Below are 14925 nucleotides of genomic sequence, written 5' to 3'. Positions count from 1 at the left end.
TATTGATCATAATATCTATTTCTGTAGGGTTATTGTGAAGATTAAATGAGATAACGTATAAGAAAACACTAAGCATGATGTCTAGAACAGTGAATGTTAAATAATTCTCAATCTGAATGGGTCACTGATGTTGTTTTAGAGTATGCCAAATCCTGTAATTCTGGGTATTTTGGTTTCCTTAAAGAGCCGCATTTGAAAGATCACCAATGGAGATTAGGTCAAACTTGTTAGATGGTAAATAGTCTCCTGACATAAGTAATGGAACCCAAAGACCTAAATAGAGGATGGATTAGTGCCCATTTATAATACACAAAATGAACTGTTCCTTGGTCAATTTCTCACTTCTTTGACTTAATACAATGGCCTATTATTAAGTAATCAATCGTTGATCTAATTTATTATACAATGAATACGGTCTATTGAGAAAGTCAGATCAAAATGCTTAGCTGTTTTACCAGGGAAAAATCAGATGAGGAACAATTGTGTGTTGTTATCACTAAAAAACAAAATTAACAGGCACAGTATCCCATAAATGAAGCATAATGTGATTGGCTACCAGCCTGGTCTTAAAGAAAATGGGTTGGTGACATTTTCTTAAATGGTACCTTTTTCCAAGGACCTCCTGGGCTAGAATGTAGTCCTCCAACTGGAACTTCTCCTTTTTCCTGAATGGAAGCTTTCTAACTTCCATACCACTTCTTTTTATTACCAAAAAGCACATATATGTTGGTGTTTATTTTCTCTGATCAATTCTATGGGGAATCTATATCTCTTAAGCAGATTTTCCAAATGAGTATGGAACTATTCTTTCCCAATGTGGTTGGTATTGTCAACAAGGTTATTAAATTGTGAGCAAGCTCCTTGAATAATCATGAAAAGTGTCCCAGGTAGCAGGAATTCCAGGATTTCTCATGCATAACATGTGTCTCAGGTGACCTACTTACCACAAGTAAGTCTTTCACACACTCCTTTTGAACTGTGATGAAAGTAAGCTATACAAAAACTGACAGGTACAGCCTGTCAAATTAAAGCCCAAACTAGACCTTGATGTTAAAATCCTGAAATAGAGAGGACTTATCAAGTTAAATTTACATGTGAGGATCATGAGTCCTTAGCATCAAGAGAAAATCCAGATTTTTGTACTCGGCATGATAATAGTTTTATTTGAAGACAACACAAGTAAAATAATTTCCTTGCAAGTTAATGTCTAACCAATACATAATGCTTAGAATGGAAAGAAGCAAATTTCGTAAAGCACTCTTTTTCTTTTGAGCGTTTCGGAGTACACTTGAGATTTATTATAATATAAGCTTTAAAGCCTTTTACCAGTCATGTTAAATACCAAAGGGAATAACTTACATGTGGGAAAATAAAAGTGTCCTTTCCAGCACTTGCCATAAGTCACTTTTTTTTTTTTGAGACAGAGTCTCACTCTGTCCCTCAGGCTGGAGTGCAGTGGCATGATCTCAGCTCACTGCAACCTCCGCCTCCCGGGTTCAAGCGATTCTCCTGCCTCAGCCTCCTGAGTAGCTGGGACTACAGGTGCATGCCACTACGGCTAATTTTTTGTGTTTTTGGTAGAGATGGGGTTTCACCGTGTTAGCCAGGATGGTCTCAATCTCCTGACTTCGTGATCCACTCACCTCGGCCTCCCAAAGTGCTGAGATTATAGGCATAAGCCATTGTGCCTGGCCAAGTCACTTTTTTATTGTCCTTCAAAAAGTAGTATTTTCAGAAGACAATGCTTAATATGTTGGTTGTGGCATTTATGTTGGAATTAACCGCCATCAGTGAAGCTCAGTTACCTGATTTCAGGCTGATCTTCTGAATCTTTCATTAGCTATATGAGAATGGATAGACAGAAATGTACAATGTTGTAATGACTAAATCACAACACTGACCAATGGTCAGAACTGTGAGTGGCTCTCACAACCTGTCAGCTTAGCTGCTTAGGATCTCAAGAAGCCATGAGGCAGAGTGGATAATAGTATATGTCCTAAAGTTGCAATTAGATTTGGTTTTCATCTGTGAAATTTTGGGCAAGTCTCTGAGTCTGTCTAAGCTTGTCTTTTTTTCTTTCCATTTCAAATTTTATTGAGGCATAATTGATGAAAACTGTATATATTTATAGTGTCCAATATGATCTTTTGTTATATGCATACATTGTGAAAATGATGACCAATATTAAGCTAATGAACATATCCCTCAGCTTGCATAGTTATCTTTATTGCTGAGTGTGTGGAGAGAACATTTAAGATCTACTCTCAGCAAATTTCAAGTATAAACTCCAGAATTATTAACTGCAGTCATCATGCTGCATAACTGAGGCTTTGTACTCTTTCACCAATATCTCCCTATTTCCTCCACCGCCAGCTCTTAGCAACTACCATTCTACTCTCTGCATCTATGAGTTCAACTTTTTAAGATCCCAACGTAAGTAAGATGATGCAGTATTTGTCTTCTATACCTGGCTTATTTCACTTAGCAAAGTGGCCTCTAGGTTCATTCATATTGTTAGAAATGATGGGATTTCATTCTTTTTTAAGGCTGAATAAAATTCCATTGTGTGTACATATGCATATTATATACCACGATTTCTTTATCAATTTATCCATCAATGGACACATCTTATTATTGTGAATAATGCTGGAAGGAACATGAGAGTGCAGCTATTTCTTCTATATACTGATTTCATTTCTTTTGGATATATGCCCAATAGTGGGGCTGTGGCATCATGTGCTATTTCTGTTTTTAATTTTAATTTTTAATATCTTAGTTCCATTGAGCTTTTCTGTTGTTTTTTCAGGCTCTATTTCATTTATTTTTGCTCTGATCTTTGCTATTTCCTTTTTTCTACTGAATTTAGGCTTTGTTTTTTTTCTATTTCCTTGAGGTATAAAGTTAGGTTGTTTATTTGAGATCTTTCTTTTTCTTAATCTAGGCATTTATTGTTACAAACTTCACTCTTAGAACTGCTTCTGGTGTGTCCAATAAATTTTGGTATGCTCTGTTTCCATTTTTGTTTGTCTCAAGATATCTTAAAGTTTCCATTTAGATTTTTTTGACCCTTTGGTTGTTCAGGAGCATGTTGTTTAATTTCTACATATTTATGAATTTTCCAATTTTCCTCCTGTTATTGATTTCTAGTTTCATACCATTGTGGTCAGAAGAGATGCTTGATATGATTTCAAATTCTTGTATGTGTTAAGACTTGGTTTGTAGCCTGACATATGATCTATCCTGGAGAGTATCTCACCTGCACTTGAGAAAAATATATATTCTGCTGCTGTTGGGAGAAATGTTTTGTATGTCTGTTAGGCCTATTTGGTCTAAGTTATAGTTCAAGTCCAGTATTTCCTTATATTTCTATTTGGTTACCTGTCCATTGTAAAATGTAGGGTACTGAAGTCCCATACTATTATTGCATTGCTATCTCTCCCTTTGGATCTATTAATATGTACTTTACATATTTAGGTGCTCTGATATCAGATGCATATGTGTTTAAAATTATTATATTATTTTGATGAAATGACCCCTTTATCATTATGTAATGACCTTTTTTGTCTGTTTTACAGTTTTTGACTTAAAGTGTATTTTGTCTGCTATAAGTATAGTTATCCCTGCTTTCTTTTGGTTTCCATTGCATGAAATATCTTTTTCCCTCACTTCACTTTCAGTATATGTGTGTCCTTAAAGGTGAAGTGAGTCTCTTGTTGGCAGCTTATAGTTTGGTCTTGTTTTTCATCCATTCAGCTGCCCTTTGTCTTTTGATTGAAGAATTTAATCAATTTATACTCAAGCTAATTATTGATAGGTAAAGACTTACTATTGCCATTTTGTTACCTGTTTTCTGGCTGTTTTGTAGATCTTTTGTCCGTTTCTTCTCTTACTGTCTTTCTTGATAATTTGGTTATTTTCTATAATGGTATGCTTTGATTCTGTTCTCTTTATCTTTTGTGTATCAACTATAGGTTTCTGTCTTATAGTTACTATGAGGTTTGCATAAAACACCTTATAGTTATAACAGTCTATTTTAAGCTGATAATAACTTCAGTTACATGCAAAAACTCTACACGTCTACTCCCTATCCACCTTTTTTGCTTTTGATGTCACAAATTGGCATCTTTTTACATTGTATATCTGTTAACTAATTATTGTAGTTATAGTTATTTTATTATTTTTGTCTTTTAACCTTTATACTAGAGTTATAAATGATTTATATACCACTATTACAGTATCAGAGTATTCTGGATTTGACAATATACTCACTTTTACCAATGAGTTTTATACTTTTACATGTTTTCATGTTACTAATTAGCACCTAGAAAAAACTTGTATTTTTTTCTTTCTAGATTGGTCTTGAGGTCTTTTGTGAGAGTGCCTATAAACTCTAGCCCTGCCATGAGGGTGCAGGGGATTTGGTTATGGATACTAACAGTGTGTCTTTCATGTGATACTTCTTTGTTCTGGTAGATGACCTAATGCTTAAGTGTCCTACCTGTGATCATGTGTCTCTCTACTAGGAAACTTTTTTATACTGGCAGATACCCTTATGGCTCTTGTGACCTGTGTTCTGTTTATTTCTACCAAGATAGCCACTCTTTAGGAAAGCCCTGAACAGAAAAGAATTTATGCTTCAGGTGCACCAATCAATTAAGACACAGAGGAGGCAATTCTACAAAACCCATGAAATGACAGAAGCAGTGTATTACTTACAAATCCAGGCCAATGGGAAGGAGAGGGCTGTTGAGGAAATTCTCACTCAAGCAGTGAGTGGGGAGCAAAAGAGAGGGAACTGTGGGCCAAAACCTTTACCAGGGTGCAGGGCACTACCTAACCAGGTTTTCCATGAGGAGTTCTAATTGCTGAGTTTGGAGCAAGTAGATAAGTGTTCCATGGAGTCATGCTGTGACTGAGAGGTGGTCACTGCAGAATATGTGAGCAGTTCCTATGGGGTGGGAGGGTCAGTAGGATAAGTCAGATAAGTTGTATCTATTAATAGCTGTTCCATATGGAAGTGGTCACTAAGAAGCAATTGCATAAGACAGATAACTGGATGAACCACATTGAGGAACTATGAGAAGGCAGAGAACTGGAAACTATGTGTTAAGGGTGACTAAGCCCTGCTTCTGGTATAAGAAACTTCAACTTATATTTAAAATGGATGCTGAGGAAATATAAAATTATGATTCACTACAGTGTCTTTTTATTTCAGCATGAAGAACTCCCTTTAGCCTTTCTTGTAAGGTAGGTCTAGTGGTGATAAACTCCCACAGCTTTCTTTTGTCTGGGAAAATCCTTCTCTCTCCATTATTGAAGGACAGCCTTGCCAGGTACAATATTCTTGGATGTTTTTTCTTTCAGCACTCTGAATATATCACCACTCTCTTTCCCAGCTTACAAGGTTTCCGCTAAGAAATCCACTGATAAGTCATGTGGGGGTTCCTTTTTATGTGACAAGTTGTTTCCTGTTGTTGCTTTCAAAATTCTCTGTGTTTGATTTTTGACAAATCGATTATAATGTGGCTTGCTGAAGACCTCTTTCTGGTCAACCTATTTGAAGTTCTTGGGCTTCATGGATTTGGACGTCCACTTCCCTTTCCAGAATTGTTAAGTTTTCTGCCATTTATTTAAATAAGTTTTCTGTTCCTTTCTCTTTTTCTGTTCCTTCTGGAATGCCCATAATGCATATATTAGTTCACCTGATGGTGTCCCAATAAGTCCTGTAGGCTTTCTTCACTCTTTGTTATTCTTTTTGTTGTTTATTATTCTTTCTCTGGCTGGGCTATTTCAAATGACCTGTCTTTGAGGTCACTGAGTCTTTCTTCTGCTTAATTGAATCTGCTATTAAAGCTCTCTATTGAATATTTCAGTTCAGTCATTGTGTTCTTCAGCTCCAGAATTCCTGGTTGGTTCTTCTGTTTGGTTCATTTTTATGGTTTCTAGTTCTTTTTTGAACTTTAAATTTAGTTCACCTGTTATCTTCCTGATGTCATTTAGTTGTTTGTCTGTATTCACATGTAGTTCACTGAATCTCTTTAAGATGATTATTTTGGCTTCTTTGTCAGACAGTTAGTAGCTTTCCATTTCTTTAGGGTCAGTTACTGATACTTTATTTTGTTTTAATGGTAGTGTCATGCTTCCCTGATTATTCTTGATCCTTGTGGCCTTGTGTTTGTATCTAAACATTGGAAGACATAGGCACCTTCTCCAAACTTTACTGATTAACTTTGGCAGGGAAAGCCCTTCACCACTCAGTCTGTCTATAGATTCTGTGTGAACTGACTGGCAGAGTGGTTGATGGGCTGGCCTGGTGCCCAGGTCAGTGGGTGGTGGGCCTGGAGCCTGGGTTCATTGGGAGGAGCCTGAATCCACAGAGGCTTCCCTGGCACTGGGATGGGCCTCGAGCCTGAGTTTGCAGGGGCCAGCCTGTGATTGGGCTAGGCCTGGATCCTGGGACTCTGGGGGCTGGTTCATGGGGGCAGGGCTAGCACTGGTGTCTGTGGAAAAGCTGGGTGCTCACTTCACTCTACTTCCTCCATGCAGAGTGTTTCTGTCTTCATGCTGTGCTGCTAGGGCTTGTGGGAGAAGGGATGAAGGCAATGTGAAATTATCCTTCCTATGCTCTTCATCTTTTCTTATTTCTGTGCTTTACCCAAGTGCTGTAGTTGCCCATCTGGATTTACTGGTTCTTATGAAGGTATTTTTGTGAGTGGACAGTTATTCAAATTGATGTTTCTGGGAAGGGACAAGTCCTGGAAGTTCCACAATCCTGCTGTCATGCTGATAAACCTAAACCTCAACTTTTTCAACTAAAAATGAAGGACTGTTACATCTGCTTATATTACTGTTGTACAGGATAAATTAGGTAAAGCTGAAAAGCACTTAGCATGGGGCCTTACTCAATACAAATTAGATTTTGTTGTTATATTTATTATTGTTAATACTTTTGACAAAATTAATTAGACCATTGAGATATGAGGACTCCCACTTTTATTACCTTTTAGATATGACTAACAGAAGAAAAGAGAGAGAGCAAGAATCTAATTAACAGTACTAAACTGAACAAACATCACTCTGTTTATTCTACCTTGTTTTTTGCCCCCATTCCTGCCCCACTGCCAAAAGGCAGAAAAATGGAGCCTCCATGAACAATTTTTCCAGGATAACTTACAATCTGATGGCCCAGTCTTGGGACAGTATATCCTCAGTAGGGCCCTCCTGAGACTGGCCAGGAAGAAGGGTAAAGGAGAAGAGAGGAGGAGATTTCAGGAAATTCTGCTGCAATTAAAAAGCCCTGAAGAGGGCGGGTGCGATGGCAGATGCATGTAATCCCAGTGCTTTGGGAGGTCGAGGCAGGAGGACAGCTTGAGCCCAGGAGTTCAAAATCAGCCTGTGCAACAAAGTGAGATCCCATCTCTACAAAAAATAGAAAAATTAGCCAGACGTGCTCAGTCCCAGCTACCCGGGGGGCTGAGACAGGAGGATCACTTGAGCCCAGGAGGTCAAGGCTGCAGTGAGTCATTTTTGTGCCATTGCACTCTAGCTTGGGTGACAGAGTGAGATCCTGTTTCCAAAAAAAAAAAAAAAAAAAAAAATGCCCTGAAGAAATGAGAAAAAGCTAGAGATGATAGATGGATGATAAGGAGAATGCATGGCATCTGAGAAAGAGCCCTCACTTGGCACCTATGTACCACTCTATGCAGCATGATTTATTTCCTTTGGTCAGAGGCTTCCCTGGCAAGGGAATGGGCTTTTAGCTTGATTTCTCAGGGCCCTCCCTGTGACTGAAGTAGGCCTGGTGCCTAGGGCTCTGGGGATAGCCTGGTGTCAGGGTTTATAGGGGTCAAAATCAAGAAAACAGCTACTTTAGTAACTGCTGTACCCCTATCTGACAATTATTGACCTGTATAAATCAGTATCCCCAAAAAAGTTATTGAGAGGGTAATGAAAGCCCATAAGAATCCAAATTTTGAGAACTTTTTGGGATGAGAATGTGATTATCTATTGTCTGAATAAATGTTTCTAGAGACTATGTGATAGAGGAGACAACAGTCATTTAGACCTGGGTTAGAATCTTGGCTTTACTATTGGATTTTGAGCAAATTGCTTCTCTTAATCTAAGTTTCTTAATTTGTAAAATGGAGATAATACTTGAATTTTTTTTGATAGATCAAAGAGATTATGTATGTGCATTTATAAGGATCTTGCTAGGAAACAGATGGCCCACATACACAAACTGCTAATTAGAGTTGGAACTATTTACAATGGTATGGGCAGGTGCAATAATCTGTTTGTGTCCCTCCTAAATTCGTATGTTGAAGTGCTAACCTCTAAAGTGATTGTATGAGGAAAGAGCGCCTTTGGGAAGTAGTTAGGTCATGAGAGTGGAGCCCTTATGAATGGGATTATAAACCTTGTAGACGAGACCCCAGAGGGCTCTCTCACCCTCTTTCCACCATGTGAAGATACAATGAGAAGTTGGCAGTCTATAAGAGGGCCCACCAGAAACCCACCATGCTGGCATTCTAGTCTCAGACGTCCAGCCTACAGAACTATAGTAAATAAATTTCATTTATAAGCCACCCAATATATGGTACTTTGTTACTACAGAAGTATAGTAAATCAGGCCGGGTGCGGTGGCTCACGCCTGTAATCCCAGCACTTTGGGAGGCTGAGGTGGGCAGTGAAACTCCGTCTCTACTAAAAATACAAAAAATTAGCCGGGCGTGGTGGCAGGTGCCTGTAGTCCCAGCTACTCGGGAGGCAGGAGAATGGCGTGAACCCGGGAGGTGGAGCTCTCAGTGAGCCAGGATCACACCACTGCACTCCAGCCTGGGTGAAAGAGAGAGACTCCGTCTCAAAAAATAAAATAAAATAAAATAAAAATAAAACCTGGGCACAGTGGCTCATGCCTGTAATCCCAGCACTTTGGGAGGCTGAAGCGGATGGATCACCTGAGGTTGGGAGTTTGAGACCAGCCTGACCAATACAGAGAAACCCCATCTCTACTTAAAATGCAAAATTAGCCAGGCGTGGTGGTACATGCCTGTAATCCCAGTTACTAGGGAGGCTGAGGCAGGAGAATTGCTTGAACCCAGGAGGCGGAGGTTGCGGTGAGCCGAGATAGCACCATTGTACTCCAGCCTGGGCAACAAGATTGAAACTCCATCTCAAAAAAGAACTATAGTAAATTTCACTTATAAGCCACCCAATCTATGGTACTTTGTTATAATAGCCCAAACTGACTAAGACACCAGGTTTTTAGAAATATCCACAAGGAAAAGATGTAGTATCTTAGGGCAGGCAATGGAGAGGAGGAGCACTCCTCTTTCTAGACCTGGACAGCAACAGGAAGGAGAGGGCTGCCTGACAGAATCTGTGGCCTTCAGAGAGGGATGCAGCCAACCTGTAGAGATTCGGTAAGGAGAGCACTAGGGGAACGAATTTCTAACTTATTTCACCTCTGTCCTATGATCTCCCTCCCGTAACTCTAGCAGTCAAACCTAATTGGAAGCTAGAGCTCAAGAAACCTACTGAAGCACTCTGTATAGGATAGTCTTCCAGGGCACAGAGCAACACAGAAAAGAAAGGAAAGTGAATCTGGAAGGAAAAAATGGAAGATGATTGGAGAAGGTTATAAGGTACTTAATATGTTTCCTGATACAGATAGTACAGTTGACCCTTAAACAATGCATAGGTTAGGGATACCAACCCCTGTGCAGGCAAAATTCTGTATTTAAGGCTGGGCATGGTGGCTCACGCCTGTAACCCCAGCACTTTGGGAGGCCAAGGCAGGTGGATCACCTGAGGTCAGGAGTTTAAGACCAGCCTGGCCAACATGGCGAAACCCCGTCTCTACTAAAAATATAAAAAATTAGCCAGGTATGGCGGCATGCACCTGTAATCCCAGCTACTCAGGAGGATGAGGCAGGAGAATTGCTTGAACCTGGGAGGCGGAGGCTGCAGTGAGCCAAGATTGCACCAATGCACTCCAGCTGGCCTGACAGAGAGAGAGAGAGAGAGAGACTCCATCTCAAAAAACAAAAAAAAAAAAAGAAAAAGAAAAAAAGAAAATCTGTGTTTAACTTTTGACTCCTATCAAACTTAACTACTAATAGCCTTCTGTTGACTAGAAGCCTTGATGATAACATAAAAATACATATGACATATGTTATATGTATTCTATACTACATGCTTAATCTAGAGAAAATGTTATTAAGAAAATAATAAAAAGAGAAAACAATCTGCAGTACTATACTGTATTTGTCGATACTGTAAGTTTCTGTTGTTTATGAGATGAATCATCTGTTTGAAATGGTGGGCAACTACAGCTGCAGACCTCAATCTTTGGTACATATTAAGCAATTTGACTTTTTCTTATAATGTCATGACTTTTGTCTGTTTGTTGGGGGCACTTTCAGCATCACTAGTGGCATTTTGTATGGGTTCCATGGTGTTATTCAAGGTTTATAGTACTGCCTTAAACGTGATGAAAAACAGGCAAGAACCATGAGAGATCACTTTTTATAGCAATAGGCAATTTACCAGAGAGATAAATTGCTCACATGGCGATGATTAGCATCACAGAGCATTTTAAGTGGATACTCGCAATTCTTGAGCTCATTGCCAATAGTAACAGGAGGTGGCTATGAAATTATTACAGTATTACCATATGTATTACAACTAAGTTTAAGAAATTATGATTTAATGCTGCATCTTCATGTTTGTTTACATTTCTTGACTGTGAAATGTGCCAGGTACAGTCTGTGCTTGTACGTGTAAATTTTGATTAACTTTTTATAAATCTGTGTATATTTTTATGGTAGTAAATAATAAAATAGGCTAGTATCTACATATATTTTATGCATTAATGACATAACTTTTTCTTAATTTTTCAATATTTCTAGGTTATACAGTTTATCTGTGAGTTTTTTCAAATTGTCATAAAGCTCCAAAAAATTTTTCAATACATTTATTAAAAAAAAATCTTTATGTAAGTGGACCCATGCAGTTCAAACCCACATTGTTCAGAGGTCAACTACAGTCATAATAATTACAATAAAGAAAAGTATACACAGACTAGGTTTCAGATTATAGCTCCACCTTTTGAGGGTGGGCAGTGGATAATTCAAGAGCTTTTCAGGGAGGGAGGAGCCAAGATGGCCGAATAGGAACAGCTCCGGTCTACAGCTCCCAGCGCGAGCGACGCAGAAGACGGGTGATTTCTGCATTTCCATCTGAGGTACCCTGTTCATCTCACTAGGGAGTGCCAGACAGTGGGCGCAGGTCAGTGGGTGAGTGCACCGTGCGCCAGCCGAAGCAGGGGCGAGGCATTGCCTCACTCGGGAAGCGCAAGGGGTCAGGGAGTTCCCTTTCCAGGGCTGACAGACGGCACCTGGAAAATCGGGCCACTCCCACCCGAATACTGTGCTTTTCCGACGGGCTTAGGAAACGGTGCCCCAGGAGAGTACAGCCCGCACCTGGCTCAGAGGGTCCTACGCCCACGGAGTCTCGCTGATTGCTAGCACAGCAGTCTGAGATCAAACAGCAAGTCGGCAGCAAGGCTGGGGGAGGGGCGCCCGCCATTGCCCAGGCTCGCTTAGGTAAACAAAGCAGCCTGGAAGCTTGAACTGGGTGGAGCCCACCACAGCTCAAGGGGCCTGCCTGCCTCTGTAGGCTCCACCTCTGGGGGCAGGGCACAGACAAACAAAAAGACAGCAGTAACCTCTGCAGACTTAAATATCCCTGTCTGACAGCTTTGAGGAGAGCAGTGGTTCTCCCAGCACGCAGCTGGAGATCTGAGAACGGGCTGACTGCCTCCTCAAGTGGGTCCCTGACCCCTGACCCCCGAGCAGCCTAACTGGGAGGCACCCCCCAGCAGGGGCAGACTGACACCTCACATGGCCGGCCAGGTACTCCAACAGACCTGCAGCTGAGGGTCCTGTCTGTTAGAAGGAAAACTAACAGAAAGGACATCCACACCAAAAACCCATCTGTACATCACCATCATCAAAGGCCAAAAGTAGATAAAACCACAAAGATGGGGAAAAAACAGAGCAGAAAAACTGGAAACTCTAAAAAGCAGAGTACCTCTCCTCCTCCAAAGGAACGCAGTTCCTCACCAGCAACGGAACAAAGCTGGACGGAGAATGACTTTGACGAGCTGAGAGACGAAGGCTTCAGACGATCAAATTACTCCGAGCTACGGGAGGATATTCAAACCAAAGGCAAAGAAGTTGAAAACTTTGAAAAAAATTTAGAAGAATGTATAACTAGAATAACCAATACAGAGAAGTGCTTAAAGGAACTGATGGAGCTGAAAACCAAGGCTCGAGAACTACGTGAAGAATGCAGAAGCCTCAGGAGCCGATGCGATCAAATGGAAGAAAGGGTATCACCCCTGGAAGATGAAATGAATGAAATGAAGCCAGAAGGGAAGTTTAGAGAAAAAAGAATAAAAAGAAATGAGCAAAGCCTCCAAGAAATGTGGGACTATGTGAAAAGACCAAATCTACATCTGATTGGTGTACCTGAAAGTGACGGGGAGAATGGAAACAAGTTGGAAAGCACTCTGCAGGATATTATCCAGGAGAACTTCCCCAATCTAGCAAGGCAGGCCAACATTCAGATTCAGGAAATACAGAGAATGCCACAAAGATACTCCTCGAGAAGAGCAACTCCAAGACACATAATTGTCAGATTCACCAAAGTTGAAATGAAGGTAAAAATGTTAAGGGCAGCCAGAGAGAAAGGTCAGGTTACCACCAAAGGGAAGCCCATCAGACTAAGAGTGGATCTCTCGGCAGAAACCCTACAAGCCAGAAGAGAGTGGGGGCCAATATTCAACATTCTTAAAGAAAAGAATTTTAAACCCAGAATTTCATATCCTGCCAAACTAAGCTTCATAAGTGAAGGAGAAATAAAATACTTTACAGACAAGCAAATGCTGAGAGATTTTGTCACCACCAGGCCTGCCCTAAAAGAGCTCCTGAAGGAAGTGCTAAACATGGAAACGCACAACCGGTACCAGCCACTGCAAAATCATACCGAAATGTAAAGACCATCGAGACTAGGAAGAGACTGCATCAACTAACGAGCAAAATAACCAGCTAACATCATAATGACAGGATCAGATTCACACATAACAATATTAACTTTAAATGTAAATGGACTAAATGCTCCAATTAAAAGACACAGACTGGCAAATTGGATAAAGACTCAAGACCCATCAGTGTGCTGTATTCAGGAAACCCATCTCACGTGCAGAGACACATATAGGCTCAAAATAAAAGGATGGAGGAAGATCTACCAAGCAAATGGAAAACAAAAAAAGGCAGGGGTTGCAATCCTAGTCTCTGATAAAACAGACTTTAAACCAACAAAGATCAAAAGAGACAAAGAAGGCCATTACATAATGGTAAAGGGATTAATTCAACAAGAAGAGCTAACTATCCTAAATATATATGCACCCAATACAGGAGCACCCAGATTCATAAAGCAAGTCCTGAGTGACCTACAAAGAGACTTACACTCCCACACATTAATAATGGGAGACTTTAACACCCCACTGTCAACATTAGACAGATCAATGAAACAGAAAGTCAACAAGGATACCCAGGAATTGAACTCAGCTCTGCACCAAGCCGACCTAATAGACATCTACAGAACTCTCCACCCCAAATCAACAGAATATACATTTTTTTCAGCACCACACCACACCTATTCCAAAATTGACCATATACTTGGAAGTAAAGCTCTCCTCAATAAATGTAAAAGAACAGAAATTATAACAAACTATCTCTCAGATCACAGTGCAATCAAGCTAGAACTCAGGATTAAGAATCTCACTCAAAACCGCTCAACTACGTGGAAACTGAACAACCTGCTCCTGAATGACTACTGGGTACATAACGAAATGAAGGCAGAAATAAAGATGTTCTTTGAAACCAACGAGAACCAAGACACAACATACCAGAATCTCTGGGATGCATTCAAAGCAGTGTGTAGAGGCAAATTTATAGCACTAAATGCCCACAAGAGAAAGCAGGAAAGATCCAAAATTGACACCCTAACATCACAATTAAAAGAACTAGAAAAGCAAGAGCAAACACATTCAAAAGCTAGCAGAAGGCAAGAAATAACTAAAATCAGAGCAGAACTGAAGGAAATAGAGACACAAAAAACCCTTCAAAAAATAAATGAATCCAGAAGCTGGTTTTTTGAAAGGATCAACAAAATTGATAGACCGCTAGCAAGATTAATAAAGAAAAAAAGAGAGAACAATCAAATAGATGCAATAAAAAATGATAAAGGGGATATCACCACCGATCCCACAGAAATACAAACTACCATCAGAGAATATTACAAACACCTCTACGCAAATAAACTAGAAAATCTAGAAGAAATGGATAAATTCCTCAACACATACACCCTCCCAAGACTAAACCAGAAAGAAGTTGAATCTCTGAATAGACCAATAACAGGAGCTGAAATTGTGGCAATAATCAATAGCTTACCAACCAAAAAAAGTCCAGGACCAGATGGGTTCACAGCCGAATTCTACCAGAAGTACAAGGACGAGCTGGTACCATTCCTTCTGAAACTATTCCAATCAATAGAAAAAGAGGGAATCCTCCCTAACTCATTTTATGAGGCCAGCATCATCCTGATACCAAAGCCTGGCAGAGACACAACCAAAAAAGAGAATTTTAGACCAATATCCTTGATGAACATTGATGCAAAAATCCTCAATAAAATACTGGCAAACCGAATCCAGCAGCACATCAAAAAGCTTATCCACCATGATCAAGTGGGCTTCATCCCTGGGATGCAAGGCTGGTTCAATATATGCAAATCAATAAATGTAATCCAGCATATAAACAGAACCAAAGTCAAAAACCACATGATTATCTCAATAGATGC

This window comes from Pongo pygmaeus, chromosome 9 (assembly GCF_028885625.2).
Source record: "Pongo pygmaeus isolate AG05252 chromosome 9, NHGRI_mPonPyg2-v2.0_pri, whole genome shotgun sequence".
Classification (NCBI taxonomy): Eukaryota; Metazoa; Chordata; class Mammalia; order Primates; family Hominidae; genus Pongo; species Pongo pygmaeus.
The sequence above is the reverse complement of the archived record's forward strand: the minus strand, read 5'-3'. Positions refer to the sequence as shown.